The sequence below is a fragment of the Amblyomma americanum genome, chromosome 9, assembly GCF_052857255.1.
Source record: "Amblyomma americanum isolate KBUSLIRL-KWMA chromosome 9, ASM5285725v1, whole genome shotgun sequence".
Lineage (NCBI taxonomy): Eukaryota > Metazoa > Arthropoda > Arachnida > Ixodida > Ixodidae > Amblyomma > Amblyomma americanum.
The window spans coordinates 80504033-80518196 of record NC_135505.1 but is presented as its reverse complement, the minus strand read 5'-3'; the positions used below and the strand labels follow the sequence as shown (position 1 = coordinate 80518196).

General features: G+C 46.5%; 1 protein-coding gene across 3 annotated transcripts in view; it reads left to right on the top strand.

Moving 5' to 3' along the window:
* Nucleotides 1-14164, top strand: part of LOC144105488 (prestin-like) — a 200800-nt gene that overhangs the window by 76437 nt on the left and 110199 nt on the right. The window contains exon 1 of one of the 3 annotated variants that reach the window (XM_077638612.1): nt 10035-10530. The exons of the other annotated variants lie outside the window; for them this stretch is intronic. The gene's annotated coding sequence lies outside the window, so the exon portion shown is untranslated. Of the gene's footprint in view, nt 1-10034; nt 10531-14164 lie in introns of those variants that run through there. 3 annotated transcript variants of the gene reach the window in all.

The following is a 14164-nucleotide window of genomic DNA, read 5'->3' as shown; positions in this document are numbered from 1 at the left end:
GATCGAACCCCGCATCTCCTGCACGCCAGGCGCATGGTGAAGTACTTGCCCAGCGCTGCAGTAATTGAATAATTAACCGCAATGGTGGCTGGTGAACGCAAGTTCCCAATATCATGGACTTTCAGTATATGCTTTCAAATGTTGCGTAATTTTCTTTAATTTTTCTTTAGCACTCTTCCTTTGTTTAAAAGCCTAAATGAGCGCGAGTAATGTTTGTTTAGTCAGAGTTCCCGGTTTGCGCGACGCTTCCTAACGAGTATCTATCAGTAAACTCGCGATCATTTGCTCGGCCTGTTGTCCCACAGTGAAATGTGAGTTCTTTTCGCGATGTGAATGCTGAGCGCTCTGAGCTGAATAGCTTAGATTCGGCGCTAAACATGGAAGTCAGTTTTGTTTTTTCAATCAGCCTCTGCGCCCTGAATTTCTATCTCGATTAAATATACAGCCACATAATATAATCATAGTTTTACATGTACAAATGCAAAAAAACAAAAACAAAGGGTCGTTTATCGGCGTTCTGTTCGTCCTGTTGTTGCGCAAATTCTCAACGTAATGAACCATCTAGCCGAACTTCACTTTCTGATTAATCGTACTCGTAAAAAGCACTACTACTATACTGCCAAGTCTGGCCTACGACAGTGGTGTCACTTTAGGGAGCATTCGTCACTCATACCAGCCGAGGAAAGAGAGGAAAGTTTAAAACAAATGGTGCGCAAATCGCCGGGACTAGACACCGTTAATCTGTAAAATATGTAGGGCCTTGGCCAAATGTATCGGGGCCAAATGGTTCCCTGTTGGGCCTAGTTATGAGGCAATTATAAGAGACGAGGAGGGCCAAACGAGAAATATGTTCACGCTTCTCTGGCGTTGAGACAGTTGAATTAAAGAACAATAGAGCGCGAACTTCGAAGAGACGACGCCCGTAAACTAGAGAACCATCATGTGTAGTGGCGATTAATTACGTGCTATTAGTTTGAGCAGTCTGTTGCGTCATCTTGTTAGTCTAAATATCGAATAGAGCCAGCCCTAAACCTTCTCGTACGTAGCCCTACACCTCCTACACCTCCTCGGGGGCCAAAGTAACAGACTCCCTGAAAGTTCCGACCCGTGCCACTCTGCGTGGGGGCGCCACCTGACAAAACACTCCTGGTGTCGAGGCCGGTGCAGTGGGCCAATTGCGACACCAGGAGTGCTTTCTCACCTGGCGCCCTCAAGCACAGTGGCACGGGACGGAACATGAAGGCAGTCTGTTACTTTTGCCCCAGATGGTAGTAGCGCCCGCGATTCAGGTATACTGCTTTCCTTTCCTCATGAAACCTGCCCCCCCCCCCCCCGCCCCCTGCTCTTCGTAGTTAGTATTATTATGCTGCATGACAGCAGTATATTTATCACCACTCTCTGACTACCCAGCTTTTCTTAAAAGTCTGCACTGATGCACAGGAAGAAGCAGCCTCAAAGGACACATTCATATTCGAGAACAACAGAATTTGACGAGTTGATCTGTATCCGTACTGAGACAACAAAACATGAATGACAGAGCACTGTGGAGAGAGCGAGGAGAGAGTCGAAGGTACGTGGTTACTCAGAAATATGCGTTTACTAAAACCAAGCATTTGAGGGATGTTTAGCAAATGTGACGTACGCCAGCAGACACAAGCTTTCTGCAGCGACAACAACAAAAAAAAATTGCCGACGATGCATGACGTCTTAACCCGTTCTCTGACATCACTGATCGAAGTATGATAATTCCCCAGCATGTAGGGCAACGGAAGGCCGTCTGAAATGTTTCCTTTCCTGCTTCCTCAGTGTTTCTCACTTTCCTTATTCCTGTTTACATTCGTATTCGAAATCAAAACTGGCTTTAGTTTCAACAAAACTAAAGGCTATTCCGTGGAATCGCTATATCTTTTCTATACTTACGGGAATATTCCGCTCGGAGTCTGTATCGCACGTTCAATTCGAACACTACTGAACAAAAACAGGAGCTAAGCTTCTCAATTATTGTTGGCCGGCAGTCGTACTTGAGCCGGGTAACAGTCTGTTTCTTGTTGTTTTACCGATATACGCCAGATAACTGGCGTCTAAATTAAACTTATGATATTTCCGCGATGTCCAGAGATATTTCCGCGGTGTAAAATGGGGGCCGTAGGTGACAAGACTGTCCTCACTACGTACGATCGAGTCTATCAGCGCCGTGACCTGAAATCGCTGTTTGCCCTTGTTCTTGGCCACACGGGGATTGCTGTTCCAGCCGACCGCGCAGGTCGAATTAGGAAGGCCGAAAAGTCAATATGCACAGGCGCCTGGAAGTACGGCGTGAAGAAGATGCGGTGGACTCTAATGCCTTGAGACAGCAGCGAGAAGCGCTCCTTCTCTGTACCCACTCCCGTTCACATCCGTGGAGGGAGCGAAAGCGAGTTGGTTCCACATGGCCGCATCTGACTGCCGCCGATCCAGTGTATCCTTCGAGGCCACTCTTTTGGACGCTGGATTTAAGCCTTGTCCATCCAGAGGGGCTCAAGACAAATTGGTCGCACTGCCGGGCGAGCGATGCTGGAAGAGAAATAGTCGACCACACGCACGCTCGGGATTTATAATAAATGTGGGCATGATATTACTCGTCAGCTCCAGGTATGCAAATTCGACACAGCCAGTGGTGGAGTATTTGAATTTTAGAGATTTCTGGGTAACCTAAAGAAAGAATCAGAAATGATCAAGGTGTAGGAGAAATTGATAGGCTCCACCGAGAACCGACGCCAAGATAAACTGCCAAAAACAGGTTCAGATTCCTAACGTGAGTTATGTAACTGGGTAATTACATTGCTCAGATATAGTCTTCTTGTGACGTCCATGCGGTCATTTCTTTCTTACGCCACACACGGAACTTTTCAAACTTTTTTTCGAAACGTCAAGAGCTGTCTCCACGAAGTCAAAGAGGCCGGCTACATCTGAGATCAACGCTGGACAGAATGGTTGGGCCATTTGGCGCCTAGAAACAAACAATACCTTTCTAAAAACAAGAAATAAAGATGAATGTCGCGAAGTTCTACGGTGCGCCTACGAATTGCGGTCTGGTGCTGCAATGTTTTCCTCTCTCACGGTTTGAAATATCTTACCAAAGGATTCTATAGATTTTCGGCTGCGGAAAAAGTTCCGAATGATAGAGTAATTAATTGGGCACAAATATTTTTTGGGGTTCAATAAGGCTGCAATCCCGCGATCGTGGAAGGGTGCGCCGTAAGTGAATTCTTAAAATTTATGGGCCATTTGTGTTATCTGTCTGAAATAGGCAGTCCTAAACATACGCATAGAAATTTTTGGATTATTCTCTGTATAGTAGAACCTAATGCACGTCTGAAATAGGTATTTAGGTGTGTGCAGAGCGATTTCTTCAGAAAGTATGGGAAATGAAGGTATCTTTCAGGCGATGCAGTTAAAATACCTGAGGTAAAAAAAAGTTCACTAGAATGCGATCCCTAGGTCTCTGTCCTGTCGTAGCTGCAAAATGGCCACAAGTGGGCGTCACCCCGTCGGAGGTGTTCTGTTTTTTTTTCTTATTACCTACTGGTTTAATGGCGTCTTAGTTAGTGGAAGTGCACAACTGGTGTTCCGAAAAGACGCCATTGTTTTTCGGGTAGACGCACTTCCACACCCTCTGCCACGCGAGATTGCGGAAAATTACGGAGTCCTCCGGCGATAAATAAAACCGATCATTCACGGTCCGCCGGCGATGCGCAGTAAAGGATCCAACACGTGGACTGAGAGAAAAAGTAAAAATCACGTGCGCTATACCTCTGAAGGGCGTAGCCATCCACTTTCCCGACATCAACTTTTGCTGTTTTTCATAAAATCTTCTGGAAAGTAGAGGTTAGACGGAGCGCTCTGGCATTAGCGGAGGACTGCGTTACAACCCCGGGGCGGTTCCTGTCGTCATTGCTGCTACCTATTAAGCCGTTCCGTCCCGACGGATCGCTGTAGGCTGCCAGCCGTGACGGGGAGTCCCTTCGCGCGCCTTCGATGTGAGGCGAGAGGCGAGAGCGTTGAGAAAGCACCGAGTGCTTTCGCGGCCATTGTCTGCAGGAATTTCTATGCCGGTTAATACCTGCGAGGAACGAATCGCATTGAGGCGCACGGCAGCGACTGACGATACAAGGAGGAACTAGTTCGTCCTCTAGGAAGAGAACTGAAAGTTGAAGTGGTGGGAAGGTTGTTTCAATCAATGGCTGGCACTTTTCTTTTCTCCGCCAATGCAGTCAATGACTTGAGAAGCCATTGTTAACTATTCTCTTTAAGTTAAGTATTGTCGCTTGCGGATAGGATGAAGGCGATGCGAAATGGTGTTCGCGAGTGGAAGGAGGATTATTTTTCCCAGACCCGCCAAGGTGAACGCGGGCTTTAATGCACAAGAGTGTCGAACGATTGATTAACAATAATACCAGAGATTATTAACTGAACCTTTGTGATTGTTAGCTAAGGCAGGGCATGTAATCCGAAGTCAAGATATCCGCTCGTCCTTAAGGGTAGCGGAGTGGATTCCAAGAGCACGCAAGCATACCAGGGGGCGGCAGAAAGTTAAGTAGGCGGATGAGATTAAGAAGTTTGTGGGCATACGGTGGGCACAGCTGACAAAGGACAGGGTTAATTTTAAAAACAATGGAGGGGCATTTGCCCTGCAGTGGGCGTAGTCAGGCTGATGATGATGATGATTTTTAATATTATCATTAATTTCTTAGGTGCTGAATTGCGCGGAAAGGTATTATTTATCCTTGCATGCTTTGAGCATGCGGGCTTGTGCAAGCTAGTCAAAATGTGCGGTGGTGTCTTACAGTACAAGGCCTTTCATAGCAAGCATGCATAATACTTTCGGGACGTGTAGATTGCTAGAGATGTCCAGACCCTAGATCTTAGTGAGAAGAGTCAAGGTTCAATGTGGTGCCGGAAACAGATAGTGCAGTTTGGGCCTTTAAACTTACGGTTTTATTTTGGAGCTGATTTGTAATCGTAGGCCACTGCGCAATGAACCATGAATGTTCTGCACTTTGAGACGCCCTTAAAAAAAGTTAAACGCTCGAAAAAATAGAAAACTTCGGAGACACGGTGTTCGTTTTTGATATGCCAGGAGCGGCTAGTTTTTCTTGTGCCTGGAAAATCACACCGTGATTTTTCTACAGTAATGTCAATAAAGATAAGTTGATTGTGGAACCATTGGAAAGAAGAAAGTTTAAGATGATTTGGGACGGCTAGGTTTTTGTATTCTGCAAGAAAATAAGAAGCTGGAATATGCATTTTAATGTTGATTACGGGTGCTTACCCGATAGAGCAGATAAAAAAATTTCGTGCAGCGGTCCAAACACATATTTGTCGAAGTGGATCTTTAAGGTGTCTTGAGGAGGGGCAATGAATTCGCTTTGAGACGTTCTGAAATATTAGTAGGATGGTGGCCAAGATGTAGTTAAAAAAGGAATTCATGGAGTTGGTTCAGAAAGACGTCACGAAGCAAAGACGAATACAATTTGGTGCAGAATGGTACTCCAACTTTACCAGCATCTTATATGAGGAGTAACTATGTCTCTTATGAAATCAAAACAGATAGCTCGAAAAAATCAGGCACTGTTGAATCAGGCACTCAGTCGAAGCCAGATGAATCTGAAACCTCTAAAGGGAGCTAAAAACCAGCGTTAGCCGGAACCGCACCTCTCATAGGCAGGTAAACAAAAATAACTGTAACTATAGCATAGCTGTGCAAGACACTGACATTGATTTACACCAAAAAGGAAAGGAGAAAGTACGGCGATTAGTTGTGATCAAAAACAATTCTATTACGGGTGTAAAAACACACTATCTGTCTCTACATATCCCCTTTCCTTTGACTCACATTTCTTTCTGCCTATCGGCCTCCTCCGAGTCCTTTCCCGTGCAGCAAGGCTTTGCTAGGGGCTCTCCACACCCGTTCTTCACGTTCAGTGGGCGCACAAAAGGCATGCTCATTTCTCTATAAGCTATGCGATGTACCGCTACACTCCATTGTTGCCCCAACGACATCCACAAACAAAGGAAGGTGTTGCGAGTGCACGCATTACTGTCGTGCCACCAGGAGCGCGCCCCGCTGCACTCGAACCGCGTACCTTCGGGCTCCGCTTTTTGCGCAAAGACGGACGACACCAGAAGCGTTTCGGGGCAGTTCATTTGCAATTCCGAAGGCGTCACGCCAGCGCGCTCCTGAATGGGAGACATGCCGAAAACATTCTCGGTTCTTTTTCTTTGCCCGCCACATGTACTCAAGGAGTTGGGTGAGGGATGACTGTCCGAAAACCAAGACGAGAATGGTTATTCAGGAGCTGCTTGTGCGCGTTCGTGAACACTAGCGCGTACAGAATAATAGGTCACTGAGGAAGGATCACGTGTAAGCAGAAGTTTCCTTGAATGAAAGCAGATTAATTGAAAATGGGCGCCTCGTTGCCTTTCGATGTCTCAGTGACGCAGGTTGCCAAGAGGCACCTTGACATCAACGTCAACTAAGGAGTGCTTGGAATTGGACTAGTTGGAACAAAATCATCTGCAAGGCATGTGCGGCTTCGGTTGAAAAGGACAGAGTTAAAAACAACACGAACGGTTAATCGCAAAACCTTTCACGTTGCCTTGAACTTTGTCCTTGTCAACCTAAGCGGTGTACGTCTTGCAAATGTCAACGAAAATTCCAGCAGGATGACTGAAATGCGATTAAAAGGATACAAACATATCAGGTGCTGCTGAATATATAAAGGCTGCGTCCATTAACACTTCCTCGCAATGGTTCACGGCACGCTGGGAACGTTGGCAAGGTTAAAAAATAAAAGCCCACTCTGTGGTAGAAGCATGATGACTGGTGCAACAGCCCTCGAACAAAAAAAGTGACGGTACCCTCTGCAGCTCAACCGGACCACTTGCTTCATCAAAGTTTGGTAGTTAATATCGTTGCAGCCCTTCATAACATTTAAGTATACATTCAGGCTGCCATCAATTAAGTTCAATATACTCGCAATATAAGTGAAGGTAGATTTTGCGATCCAGCGGCTGCGGCAATTTTACCGTAGCCCGTCAGCCAGGCGGTAACTTGCAAACAATTACAGAAGAAACGAGCGCAGACAGATATCTCTGCATTTGTCATAAAATTATGGGCGATCAAACTCTATTCCTAAGTTATATCAGCAAGGAGCATACGAGCCACCATTGGAAAGAAAACAATTATTAGATAAATGCAACAAAATTACAATTGCACCACATCCTGCGTAGACAAACCAGAAGCGATAAACTATTGCAAACACTCACTATCTCCCTTCCTTTCATGTCCATTTCTCCTAGAAACACCAGCGCGTACGGAAAGCATTCGTTCAGTCTCTTGTATTTATTGTTTTTTAACAACTATCTACCATCAGTCCAAACTAACGCTACCAACGGCTCCTCTGTTCGCGCTTCAGTCCTTCCCGTCATCTCGAAAACAATTACCCGGTCATCTATCACTTGTCCCCGTGACACACTAGTACACCACGGGAGACGATCTATTGTGCTACAAACAAGACCTCGTGATAGGCCCTCACGATTTCGCCCAATGTGCCATACAGTTATCGCATGATCTCCCGCCATCCTTCATACCCCTGTCAGCCCCGATAACGAGAACGTTAAGCCTGTAGTCCGTTTAATAACGGGATGACAGCGGCGAGCCCAGCCGTGACGTCCTTGAGGCAAGGACAATGCATCCTTGCTTTTTACCCAAGAACAGCATCAAATGTCGACACGTGCGCACAAAGTGCGAGGACTCCGGTCTGTCAGAGACCCTGAGATTGACTGTCATGTGATGGCCAAGAACAATATCAACTCCCCCTTTACTTTAGAAGAGCTGGTCATCGCGGTCGGTCGCTTTGTCCTTTGTGGACTGGCTGGAGCGGTCGTTATGCTGTCATCACGGATGCCGAAGAGCACGCGGAAGCTCATGGCTCGCTTTTGATGAAAATTTTTGGTACGTCTAGAGAACGGCAAGGGGCGGTTAGTAAAAAAAAAAAGACATGGAAGTGCTTTTTTCCTGTCATGCTGAAAGACATCATTTGTTTCAGACATTGTACAGCAAGCGGCCATTGTTTTTGGTGTCGCCTGAAGACGATTTCCGGGAAATTTCGTGCTGGGTAAGGGAGGCTGGGAATTCGCTTTTATTTTTTATATTTAGAATAATTTACACTTTCAATAAATGCCACGATTAATACTCTCACATATCGCTTTAGCCCCAAGAATTATCGGGCAGTGAACCACATGAAATTCATTGCTGGTCGTTGGTGGAGCAAGCTTTAAATGACAGAGATGGAATGCAGAGTAGTGCCCACTAAATGAATCAATCGATCTTTGCATTGGCAGCAAGCTTAAAGCAGTCGTGTACCTTACAGTTGTTAACCTCTGTAGAATAAAACGAGCGACAAATAAATGACTAGAGAAATCTCTTACCCGATCGAACAATCATTTAGTCAGGTTTACCCCCCCCCCCTTTTTTTTTTTGCTGTCCATGCTTGCTGCCCATGCTGTCCATACTACAATTGAGTAGTGCGCTTCGTGTCGATTTCGCTGGACAGAAGAGCGATCAATCGCGCCTTGAGACTAACACCTAGTTCCTCTCGCCATATAGAGAGAGAAACTTTTTTAAATAGCGACATATTAAGCGTTCAACATATCATGGGCATGGCGCACCAGAAGACGCTGGTCGTCCATGTTGGTCCGACGCCAGCCAGGTACTCTAGGTAGGAAGGGGGAGGGGCGGAAGGGGGCTTGGAGGGCTACTGGGCACTGAAAGCTGCTCTGCGACATCTAATGATTTGAAACGGGAAAGCCCAAGCCGTAGCGAATTGGCACAACCTAAATGTAGTGAGACGCTATATAAAGGTGAACAGAAGTGCAACCTTTCTACGCATTTGTATGGTAGGTAGGTGCGTTGCACTTCGATCCGAAATCGGTTGGCCTGAACAGAGACAAAAGTAGTTAGCGTCTCCATTCTAAAACACATTAGACACAACAAATTGTTTTCCTGGCGCCTGCGCAAAGTGTGCCCGGCTTGCAAGCTGCTCGGCCCTGGAGCTCTCGCGGTGGTGAAAAATATCCTTGCAAAGCAACACTTTAGGCCCTTTATCTTTTGTGGTAGCATGACAGAAAGCACTGACACGTCTTAAGTATTCCTAGCCACTTTATTACAAATATTCAGTAAATTTCTGACAGTAAATTTCTGACTGAAGATAGTTAGCAAAATGCAATGAATCAGGTATAGTATACTCTCAGCAACTCTACCTAAGGTAGGGAAAAAGAATAATAACTTCAGACATTACGATAATTGGATATGTCCCGATGGAGGATAGGGCCTGTCTGAGTAATTCTTTAAGTGATGAAAACAGCCTCAAGATCTCTTCACGTTTCGAGCTCGTTATACTGCTTGGTACTCCCGAGACGGTTGCCACGGCGTGACGGACGCGTGAGCAAAGGTGTAAGAGAAAGAGCAAAACGGAAGAGGAGAAAGAAAACGAAAGGTATAACCGGCTTCGGTAAAGGGTTTTGCCCTTCCCATCACCGCTCGAAATACGCGGACACGCACATCCTCTTCAGGGCCCGCTTCGTACTTCCTCGGGACCACCGCCACCTGCAGCGAAGACGACGGCAACCGGGGAAAGAGCTGTCCAGGAGGGCAGTAGGAAGAGAGCTGTATCCCTCGCCCTTTTCGTGACAGGAGCGAGGGTAGAGGAGGTTGTGGTCAGGTGTTGGGTGTCCAGAAAAGAAGGGAAGGGAGTCTTTGCAGGAGAGGAGCATGGGGAAGGAAAACAAAGAAAGATGGGAGGACAAGCGCCGAAACGGTCCCCGCCGTAGCCTCTGGCCGACACGCAGCGGTCAGTTGATCGACGCTCGGCACTCAGTGCGTACCGCTGTGCGAAACAACCACGCCGGGACCTGCACACAGCGCGGCAGTGAGGAAGGGAGTGTGGAGAGAGGAGGAGCAAGGGAGGGAAGGGGACGCCGTACCACCCCACATTGCACGCAGCGACGCCGGGCCGCCACATCCAAATCGAGGCCGCTTCGCCAGACGAGTGTCTGGGTCTGGCTTCGCAACGTTTGCTCGTTGGGCGATCGGCGCCGTGTCTCTGAGTCGCGCTCAACGGCGCTTCCCCTGGATTTAGTTCCTCGACCAAGGCCCGTTGACAACTCTTTCCCTCGCCGTTTTTCGGCGCAGTGACGCGATGTCGGTTTCCTGAACCCAACAAGTGCGCGTCTCTGCTGCTGCTGCTGCTTCGTGTGATGTTGTGTGTCTTCACTGCGACCAATTACTGACCGCTACAACCGCCCGCCTCTGGTCCCTTGCGCCTTGTCCTCCGGCTGCTGTGAGGACGTTTGGTGTGGACGGCTCCCGCTTCGATACTGACGCTTCTGCGCGGCATGTGGACGATGAACGTCGCTGCTGTTACTGCTATGGCAATCCATCGGCTTTGCGTTACTCCGGGTGGCTACTGCGCTTACCCGCCTTTTCAGGTATGTGCGAAGAGCTATGCATATCTCCTCGATGGCTTGGAGAGGAGCTTAGGAATTGCTGAAGCACTTCCGGTGAAGCAGGTTTATTTCTTTTGTACACTTCATCGTTTCTTGCCTAAATAATGCGCAAAAATTTAGTTTTATGACACCAGTGTTCAACCCATGTCCAACATTCTTGGACAAAAATTTTAATCTTAGAATATTGTTACGTACTGCTATGGAAATATCGAAGGGAATGTCGTTTCTTCCGATCTGTAGCAAAAATTTTTGAAAGCTTTTCCATCGCTTGCATGAAGCAGTTAAGACAGCCATAGGAAAGCAGTGGGGAAAGCTTTTCAACGTAGCAAAAATGTTGACTGAAAAGGAATTCAAGTCTGTCCACAAGAGGTCTGCGAATATATTAATTGACATAGCGAAATCTTATAATATGAGAAAGAAAGTTGCGTTCATGAAATCTTTCACGTTCGAAAATGCTTTCGTCCAGAATTGTTCGGCACGAATAGGGCACTGGATACGAACGCTCATCGCTTATACTTTGCGGACAAAATAAGATAAATGAGAATGTCATGGTTTAAACCAATTCATTCATTCATTCATTCATTCATTCATTCATTCATTCATTCATTCATCTGGCATATTACTATAGGTCCTTCCCGCCATTATCACTGGGGCTTGTGACGGAACGCCTATTGCTTGCTAGCTAGAAGTCATAACGCCACACGCAACAGCTACGAGGCGCAAAAAAATGACTTCAGGCAAGACGCGGCACAAAAGATAAGTTTGCCGTACCGTGCGCTTGAATAAGTAAAAGTGCATTGTCTGGATATGGCTTCGCAAAGTAACGAACAACAACTCAGGTGCGCAGGGGCTCCAAGTTAATTCCCTTACGAGTTGATTTCATCTTAAAATGTGAGAAAAGCCGTCTTCCTAGAATAATTCATATCGAAAAACTCGGGTGAATTGTGAGACGTTGGAAAAACCCTGTATAGGGTTGTGTTCCACTGAAATGGCATCTCTCCTCTGGGTAGTTCGTATTGCTGACACTGATGCGAGATCAGTGCTTTTCAATAAATTCGGTTGGAAGTTCATTCCCATCATCAACAAGATCGTACATAAATTTATATGAGGTGAAACAGCCGAGGCCTGGCAAGGCGTCTTCAAATAAATGTTGACAGCAAGTTTTCAAAATGAAGCAAGAGAGAACGTCTCGTATGAATAACGCCCTCGTTTCCCACATGAGGAGAAGGTTTAATCCGAAGTTTTGCTAAGAAATTACGAGAAACAGAGTGTATAAAAGACTTCAACAGCACTTTAAAGCTTCTGTGCAACCATGGTCTCAGTGAGATAACAACTGGGAATTGTTAAACAATATAAAAAATAAGGAAACAACTAAACCTAAATAAAATAGTGAGCATTCTCTGTGAGCACAATCAAAGAATACAAGGGATGTTACCACTAGTCAAACAAACGTTTAATACAAGATCTTTCTGGGGCTTCGTGGCTGCCGTTTACTTTTTTTGGAGAGCTGCGTCCATTCGTGCTTCCTAAATGTGGACGCAGTTTAAAAACGCAAGTATCGCGTTCCTCATCTTTCCCACGCCGGTGTTTCTTCTCCTTGCGCAATGGAGTAACCACTGAAACAGACGCAGGAACACCACATAAACTAAAGATCGCTCATAGCAATCCGTTATATAACTGGTCTATAGACAGTCTATATACTTCTTATAGATTCTATTGCCTTCCTATAGATATTTCCTTTTGTATATTAACAGTCTATAGACTGTGTATAGAAAAAAAAGTCCCATAAAAGTGCATGGCCATTGGCCTATAGATGGTCTATACACTGTCTATAGGATTTGTATTGCCTATAGAATGTTCTCTAGGGTTCGTCTATAGAGAGTCCATAGACTTTATAGACGGAATTCTACGGACACTATATTGACTATCGAAAGAAGTTTTTGTAAGGGTTGCGGCGTGTTGCTCTTTCCCATTTCACACAGACATACACGCGACAACGTACTCACACCAAACCAAGATAAGTAAGGGCACATCATCGCTCTATGTGTCGAGAAAGAGGTAATTATACAGATGAATGAGTGCATTTCTGAGTTCCGCTTCACGGTACTTGAGAAAGCGCCTTCAGTGACCACATTCAAGCGCTCTATTGGTTAACTGCCAACCACTTATCAATCCTTCAATCCTGTAACGCTTGCCGTGCTTCGCCAAAAAACGTTCGCACAGTTCATTTCCTCTGTGATGCTGTCCTTGTGCGGCCTTTGAGCTTTCTTGGGGATCGTGTACAAAGCTACCAGAATGAGCACTGTTCTACACTCGCACGCCATAACTTCACGACCTAGAACACCTGCTTTCTACGTAACCTATGGGCTTTGTAAACACAAAGCTCCTCTGTTATACCGAAGTCGTGCAGCACGAACGCCTAGTGATCGTTGAAACGCGGCAACTATCGTTCACGGCGGGGCAATATAAGGCTCGCACTACTACGTTACTTTATGCGAGGGCCACCGAGGGCACGATTACCGTCAAGCCGTAACGCTAACCGCTGTTCCATTGTCCGCGCCGCCAACCCGTGGGGGAATGTTCAAGGAGAAAAAAGTGACAGCTCTCTGCGGTGGATGTTTTGCCTTGCCTCGGTGGGTTTGAGTACTGACGTTTGTCGGAACTAGTCGAGGTCACACGCAGCACGGTTTTCGATGCCATGCCCGGACGTCGCTTGCGGTACAGCGGAAAATGCTCGGTCCTGGACTCTCAGCTTGCGTGCCTGAGTTGCATTCGCGCTTTTCTTCTCGCCGTACACTGCAGCCACAGACAACTCGGTAGTCACGCTAACATCAAACCCGAGACATCAATTTCTGATTGTTGCATATGCGCATTCCTTACAAGTGGCACGAAAGAAGTGCATTGAAGGACTCAGCATTCATGGCGGTTAGGGACATATTTCTTCTCGCACCATAACAGAAAGGGTGGGGACTGTTCTATGTTCGCAAGCTGCAATACAATAGAGGACGCGCTGACATTTATTTTGTCGAAGGACTGCACAAACGTTATGATTATCACGGCACTGCGGGCGCAGTTCACGAACTCATTGCGGTTTTAACGCGACAGCGTTAAAGGCCCCGTTGACTCTGGCAGGTGGTGCCCAGAGAGCAGCATAGGAGGCATGTGGGCCACATACGTCACGTGACCTTGCGGTGTCATCACAACCTGCCCACAGGATAGTCACTGTGCTAGGTGGCAGTTAAATTAATGATTGATCGTTCGGAAAGAACAACCTGTACTGCCATCGCAGGGCAGTAGCGCGTCGCTTTACCGCTGCACCACTGCGCCAGGAGAGGTGTGAGTACTCCCAGGGATCTATAAATGCAGAGAATGACCTTCTGCATATATGAGAAATAACACATTACGCTATCGCGTCATACCCTTAAGGCGGAGCTGAAGTGCCCTCGCCAAATTCTTTTTTTTAGGTACCTTTGAGATGGCTTTATTGCATAAATATGTGAGTTTGCATTGAATTCTTGTTAGCTACTCATTGTTTGGTCTTGGTCCACGTCAGCGGATCTGGTGCTGCGGATACGGGACTGCAAATGTTCAGTACCCAAGCATTCGCGCCACCGAA